The sequence below is a fragment of the Dunckerocampus dactyliophorus genome, chromosome 4 (assembly GCF_027744805.1).
Source record: "Dunckerocampus dactyliophorus isolate RoL2022-P2 chromosome 4, RoL_Ddac_1.1, whole genome shotgun sequence".
NCBI classification, from domain to species: domain Eukaryota; kingdom Metazoa; phylum Chordata; class Actinopteri; order Syngnathiformes; family Syngnathidae; genus Dunckerocampus; species Dunckerocampus dactyliophorus.
In genome coordinates, this window is record NC_072822.1 from 34,924,361 (window position 1) to 34,932,325 (window position 7,965).

General features: G+C 42.7%; 1 long non-coding RNA gene across 1 annotated transcript; it reads right to left on the reverse strand.

The window, feature by feature from the left end:
• Positions 1 to 1,387: 1,387 nt before the first annotated feature.
• LOC129179872 (uncharacterized) lies at positions 1,388 to 7,354 on the reverse strand. Its single transcript, XR_008570067.1, has 3 exons — positions 6,554 to 7,354; positions 4,962 to 5,072; positions 1,388 to 4,869 (listed from the first exon to the last, which is right to left on the reverse strand). It is a non-coding gene; the product is annotated as an uncharacterized LOC129179872 (long non-coding RNA).
• Positions 7,355 to 7,965: the final 611 nt, after the last annotated feature.

Genomic DNA, 7,965 nt, shown 5'->3' on the forward strand with positions numbered 1-7,965 from the left:
GCTGAAGGAGAATGTCCGGCCATCTGTTGGTGACCTCAAGCTGAAAGCAACTTGGGTTCTGCAGCAGGACAATGATCCAAAACACACCAGCAAGTCCACCTCTGAATGGCTGAAGAACAACAAAATGAAGACTTTGGAGTGGTCTAGTCCAAGTCCTGACCTGAATCCTATTGAGATGCTGTGGCATGACCTTAAAAAGGTGCTTCATGCTGGAAAAGCCTCCAATGTGGCTGAATGACAACAATTTTGCAAAATTCCTCCCCAGTGCTGTAAGAGACTCATTGCAAGTTATCACAAACGCTTGATTGCAGTTGTTGCTGCTAAGGGGGGCCCAACCACTTATTAGCTTTAGGGGGCAATTGTTTTAAAAAGTTTCATTTAAAAACTGCATTTTGTGTTCAGTTGTGTTGTCATTGACTAATATTTACATTTGTTTGATGATCTGATACATTTAAGTGTGACAAACATGCAAAAAAAAGAAATCAGGAAGGGGGCAAACACTTGTTCACACCACCGTAAATTGATGAAATAAATAAGATGTTTGAGAAGTTTACATTAAAAATTGTCCGTATTCTGGGTCTCCGCTTGTCACTGAAGGGTGACGTTGTTTCCCGCAGCCAAACCAGTAGAGCAGCACTGGTCTAAATCTCATTTGTGCGTTGCGACGTCGGCAGCACAAAGAAAACGCGCCAGCACACAAACACGTCAGCGCAGATGAACGTTCTTCAAAAAAATAAAAAATCATTTCGGTCATGACATAATCCACTTAGATCAGCTGACTTTAAACTTCTTGGCTATGAAACGACGCATAACAGGAACACAACTGGTTTTCTTAGAGGACAACGAAATCAAGCCTTGTAGTTAAGAATAAGATCCCATTTGGATTTTGATGTTTTTCTTTTGTTGTCGGGCTATTTCCCAGCTAAACTTCCTCCTAATCCGTAGCGCTGCAAGCTTCTTTTGGAAAACAGGATGAAGATAATCTCAATTATTGAGAGGATGGAGTAAATACGATTGTTTGAACACACGACAGACGAGCAGCCAAGCAAAGGCCGGGAGGGCCCACGAGGATTTAGCCTCAAAGTCGCGTCCAATCTGGGATCCACTTGTTATTTTTTAATGTGTTTATTTTTGTCTCGTTGTTCGGTGCTGGCGTGTTGCTCTCCATTTCAATCCCTTCTAAATGCCAAAAAACTTGGTTCCTCCCGTTTGGAAGTCATTTCGAGGGTGACAAAGTTAAACGTTCGCCTTAATGAGTCGATTTTGCCGCTCACTAATCAAGTCGGGGCGTCGGCGAGGATCCATTTAAGCGGCGATCGCCGTCAAAAGACTTGATGAAGTCGTCCGTCAGATTGATGGCCGACATTCCGGCAAATGAAAACGCCGATGTCCGAGCGCGTTAAAGAGCTCGTTAAAAAGGCCACTCAATTAAAAAGCGCCAGTCCGCCCGCGCTCGCTTTGACTTACGGCGGCCAGCGCGGACGACGCTGCCGCGCTAAAGAAATGACACATCGAAGCATAAAAGTAAAATCAGCGAGTTTTACGTCGGGTGACCTTCGGGAAGGACAGTAAAAGTTCCACGGAACGTTGGATGGGGAACGTTCTACGAACTGTCTGGCCTCATTCTTCCACACCAAAACAAGAACACTGCTCGTTTTGAGTCAGATTTTATGCAAAACGCTTGGAAGTGGCGGGAGTCAGAGGTCAAACCAGATGTTCCTCTAAAGTCTTATGTGATTTTGGAAAACTGAGATCACCAACGGACTTTATGCAAAATACTTGGACGTGGCTGGAGCCAAATCAGTAGATGTTCCTTGACCCTTTTGCTCGCCAGTCTTGTGTTATTTCTGTAAAAGTGTCAGAAATGGCTGTCCTAAAGGTCAAAACAAGAACACCATTGGTTTTGAATGGCGTTTTGGCCGAGCTGCTTGAAGTTAAGCAAGACAAAGATGGAAAGACACGGGTGTTGACCGAAAAAGGCACAATAAAAAACCTAAACGTGTGTCGTTTTAAGCAGATTGGAGTAAAACTTGATGGGGTCGGTGTAAGAAATGTCAGACACATCCAAGTGTCCCATCAGGACCACCGAGACCATGTGCTGCTTCTAGCCCCGCCTCCGTGGCGTGGGCCCACGGTGAGCTTGTTTCAGCGATGTTTGCGTGGGGATGAGGCGGCGGTCGCTGCTCGGACGCACGCGTTTGATGTTCCATATGTGCGCGCAATTTGCTGATGGGCCCAAGCTGTTTTTGCTGCATGGAAAATCCACGGATTATCGAGGCTTGATCCTCGCTGGATGGCGGGAGAGCAGAGCAGAGCGAGCGTGGATGGCGAGGGGGGGGGAAGGTGGCCTCCTATTGGTCCACAGAAAGCGAAAGTGTTGACCGATGTTAGCTATTAGCTCCACCCGCTAGCAATACACAACAACATGTTTGTCACCTTGGACAGCAAACATGGACGCCATAAACATGTTTATTGTGTGGAATGATGGACTGTGATTGAACTGTTAAATAAAGAAAAGGATTAAAAGATCAGAGCGTATTAGTCAGAGAATCCTCACTCAATATTTTACATTCCAATTACGCTCAACGTGGAACCTCGATCACCTTGTTCAGGACTAAGGAAACAGTTCTCATTTCCTGCCCGCTTCGGAAAACAAACAAACAAACAAACAAAAAATATTGAAAAGATTTTATGAAAGTAAACAAAACACAAATAAATATTTTGGTTACAAAAAAACGAATAAGTAAAAAATAAAAATGTAAGAACGCCCTAACAAATCACTCAACATAAATATTTATCTATTCTAAAATGAGAATAAGATATTGAAATGACTAACAAACGAACAAAAATTTAGAAAATATTTGATGAAAATAAAGAAAATACCAATATTTTTTTAAACCAAAAAAAGAGATAAAATAAAAATAAACAAATAAAAATTGAAGAATAAACTAAGAAAATAGATATGTATTTATTCTAAAATGAGTCAAACCTGTCTATAGCGGCCGCTGAAGGGAAACGGCAAAAGTGGCCGCTATGGACAGGTTGGCGGCCATTTTGAATTTGTGCGCGCACATACAAGTATTGTTGTAAGGCTCACAAAAATTAAAAATTTGTGTTTAAAAATAACTTATACAATTAAATCAAAGAAGGTAATAAAATGATTAAAATATAAGTAGCGGGAAAAATTTTGAACATATTAATTTCCATCTTTGATTTTTTTTAAACACGATTTTAAAAGCAAGAAATAAAAATTTTAGTGAACGAGTCTGAGGAATGGGATCTAACAGGACACGCGTGAAGCGGTCATGAATGGGTGTGTGCGTGAACAATAGAGTGCGGAGGAGGTGCGAAGATCGTCGTAAACTAACAACACCATCGCTCCTTTCTTATTGAATGGGCTTCTAATCTCTAATTAGTCGACAATTAAGTGAAATTTTAGATGTTTTATTCAGGTGTTTTGGCTATTTTAGAATCTATTCACGGCATTGCAAAGTGGGAAGATTACCGTTTTGGCCGTCATTGAATCTTTTCAGGGCGGCATTGCAAAGTAAGAAGACGGCTTTTTTATGTGGAACAACTGACAGTTTGTGTGGATCTTGTGAATGATTGTGACTGAGCTAGGACTCAGTAATTCAAGTCTACACACGACGGCTTCATTGATTGGAAAATTAAACTTTTTTGTGCATGAAGCTTCTACTTGAGTTGGTAATTTGGCCGCTATATGCAGTCAGATATTGACCAAGGGAGACAAAATGGGTGGCCGCTGGCCGCGTGGGGGGGGGGGATTTTTCAGTGGCTGCTATAGGCAGGTGGCCGTTCTATAAAGGTGGCCGCTAAGACAGGTTTGACTGTATACACGAAAATGACATCATTTCAACACGGTGGTTACTGTTGAACACCATTTTTCATCTTTGATTTCCTTTTGAAATATTGAAAATTTTATCAAAATAAATCAAATATAATCACTAAAAATATTTTTAAACTTAAAGTAAGTAACAAAATAAAAATAACTACAATTTTAAGAAGCAGCTAACAAATGAGTAAAAACAGGAATATGACCAGAAAATGTATTTTATTCTAAAGGTGAGAATAATTACACATTAAAATTAGACCATTTTAACTCGATAGTTCCTGTTATACTAAACTTTCATTTTTGCCTGCCTTAGAAATAATTAATCAGAATGAAATAATTGGAGTGACATTTTAGAATAAATAAAAATGGACACACTAAAATTGTTATATTATAAAATGGTCATTTTCTGGAAATGTCAAATTTGCAAATGGCTGATACTATTATTCATTTATTTGGTATTATTCATGTCGTCATTTATTTGTGCCTGGGAAACTCTGCTATTGTTCTTTTTTTGACATGCTGCAAAGGTTGCACTAAATTTCGTAGCACAATTTGTGCCGTGACAATGAAGTTCTATCCCTTTACTTCCCCCAATAATAACGACATTTCGTCACACAATTCATTTCAAAATGTCATCAATAAAAGGAATACAATGTGTGTGTCGAGTGTTGAAAATGGACAATGCGAGTCAACATTGCAGGTGTTTTGTTGTTTTGGTTACATTCAGTTTCCCGTCGCTCGTGGAGGCGGCGTCCGGCACATTAGCGCCATTTCCAAACATCTGCTGGACGAGTCAGAAGCGATCTGCCGCTTCCGGTGCTGTCTGATGTGACGCCGCGGCGCGCAAAACACCTCCGGCCACGCTTGTCCTCTGCCTTCATTAAAGCGCAGCGCCGAAGGCAAGGTGACTCCACACGCCGCGTCCGCCATCACCACCGCGTCCCACAACCGTTGGCTCACAGGCCTGTCCGTCACACGCCTGCTGGGGTCAGCTCGGGTTCAGCAGAAAGGCCGTTCTGTAAGTACACTTTCTCTATTTTTCACCTCGAAATCAAACAATACACATCCAATTTGAGGAAGTGGGGACTGGCAACAAATGCTATTTTACCTGTGCACAAAGTACGTTAATCCAATTAATCCAATCCGGGGTGTCCAAAGTGCAGCCTGGGGGCCATTTGTGGCCTGCAGCACATTCTGAATATATAATTGAACAAGAAAACTGAAAGAAAAAATGCAAAAATGGAAAAACCAGCAGTGATTATACAAGAGTAAAGTAAAAATATTTCAAAAAAAGTTGTAATCTAATGAGAATAACGTAATATTAGGAGGAAATATGACTAAGTAGAAATTCTAAAGAAAAAATAAGCTGTAAAATGAGAAACTAACCAAACAAAATAACGTTTTGGAAAGTCAGCTTGGTAAAAATGATAATATTATGGAAATAAAGTTGTAATGTTCTGAGAAGAACATTTACAAGAAGAAAGTGGAAATGGAAAACAGCAGAAATGGAACAAACATCTTTAATTTTACCAGAATAAAGTCACATTATTAAGAGGAAAAATGGTTGGATTGTAATGAGGAAAAAAAGTCACAATTTTAAGAAAGTAAACTGAGAATATTATGAGGAAAAATGTCATTTTTGTCGCATGCATTTGAAATACTAAAGGAAAAAAAATTCTGGGAAGCAAAATCAAGTTTTAAATCAGGCTGGGAAACACTTAGAATACGGGAATAAAGTTCAAAATATGGTGGGAATAAAGTCATCACACTATGAGAAAAATAATTTCAGAAGAAAGTTGAAATATTTGAATTAAAAAAAAAAAACAATACCAAAGTTGACACCCCTGATCTAATGATTTTATGTTATTTCATGCGTTTTAGTTCCTGGGGATGCAAATGGCACGGATTGGGCTGCCAAAAAGCTGCCAAGAAGCCCAAAATGTCTAAACAGAGAAAGTAGATGAGAGTTCCTTAAAGGAACCTGCTGAGATCCTCTTAAAGGAGCAGCGTGTTGGGCGCTAGCGTGAACAAACGACAATTTAAAGTCAGTCAATCCCTCTTAATCCCGCCCACCTGCATTCCCGCAGCCGGCCGCACATCGCACGAGAGGCAGATTTCACCACGCAGAACCTCTCTTAACGAGCTGGAATGCCCATATCCCGCCATTCGCCAACTTTGCGCAGACAACAACTGTGCAAATGGGGGCAACGTGGCGAGCCAGACGGACTCAGCGGGGGCCAACAGCTGCTGGGGCCGCCCGCCGCCTGCCGGAGAAAAGTTGATCGGGGGGGAAAGCGGAGGTTGAGATGACGGCGGCTAAGAGTTGGGAAAACAGAACCTTGTGGCAAAGCTCAGGGCGGATTTAGCGGCTAGCTGTGCGCCTCCCTCCACTGCCAACCTTGACTTGAAAATAGACGGAGGCAAAGACCTTCGCTTGGCGTCGGCCTCATGTGCCGCTCGCTTTCCAATCCAGCAAACACGCACTCCGGAATGTTCTTCATGAAAAACTTCTCATGAAGGATTGGGTTTATGACCACCGCCCCCAACCAGCGGTCCAGGTGGGACACCTAAAGCAAATCTTTGCTAGGGAAACAATTCGAATATTTTGTGCACCACGTGTGCCGCTACACTGCCACCTGTCAATAAAGTCACGTCAAAACAACTGGACCAAACAATCGGAACGTGGACTGGCAAACTCACTTTGTTGTTGGGTCAAAGCAAACGTCATCAACTTCAACCGAAGCGATTTGATTCCCCGTGGAAGAACTGCAGAACTTTCCTTCCGGCGTGAGGTGGTCACCTGGACGGCCGCAGTCTACTGAAGTGCTCGGTTGTTGACAGATCCGTTCTACTTCTTGTCCTGCAGCAAGTCAAGCGTAACGAGAGGAGCCATTTTGAAGGTGAAAGGTCAAATCAGTCATTCCGCGATGGTACTTACTAGTTTCAGTCGAGACGTCCCGCTGAGCTACAAGTGTCGAGGTGGATTTTCAGGCTCGATCAGAAACCTCCTCTGTAGAACCTCAAATAGAATGTTCTGCCTCAAACACGAGACTAAACGTGGATCCTGCTTGATTTGTTTTAAAGCCATTTGCAGAAAGCAGACCCCTACCCTAATCCTAACCCTAAGCATAACTCAGGTCCTCACCCCAACCCTGATCAGAGCCGCAATCCTAACCCTGATCCTAACCCCTAATCTAAATTCTAACCCTGATCCTAACCCCTAATCTAACTCCTAACCCTGATCCTAATCCCTAACCCCGATTCTAATTCCGAACCCTGATCCTAACTCTTAATCTAACTCCTAACCCTGATCCTAATCCCTAACCCTGATCCGAGCCCCAATCCTAACCCCTAATCTAACTCCTAACCCTGATCCTAACCCTTAATCTAACCCCTAACTCTGATCCGAGCCCCAAACCTAAGCCCTAATCTAACTCCTAACCCTGATCCTAACCCTTAATCTAACCCCTAACCCTGATCCAAACCCTGATCCTAACCCTTAATCTAGACCCTAACCCTGATCCGAGCCCCAATCCTAACCCTTAATCTAATTCCTAACCCTGATCCTAATCCCTAACCCTGATCCGAGCCCCAATCCTAACCCCTAATCTAACCCCTAACCCTGATCAGAACCCTGATCCTAACCCTTAATCTAGACCCTAACCCTGATCCGAGCCCCAATCCTAACCCTTAATCTAATTCCTAACCCTGATCCTAATCCCTAACCCTGATCCGAGCCCCAATCCTAACCCCTAATCTAACCCCTAACCCTGATCCGAACCCTGATCCTAACCCTTAATCTAGACCCTAACCCTGATCCGAGCCCCAATCCTAACCCTTAATCTAATTCCTAACCCTGATCCTAATCCCTAACCCTGATCCGAGCCCCAATCCTAACCCCTAATCTAACCCCTAACCCTGATCCGAACCCTGATCCTAACCCTTAATCTAGACCCTAACCCTGATCCGAGCCCCAATCCTAACCCTTAATCTAATTCCTAACCCTGATCCTAATCCCTAACCCTGATCCGAGCCCCAATCCTAACCCCTAATCTAACCCCTAACCCTGATCCGAACCCTGATCCTAACCCTTAATCTAGACTCTAACCCTG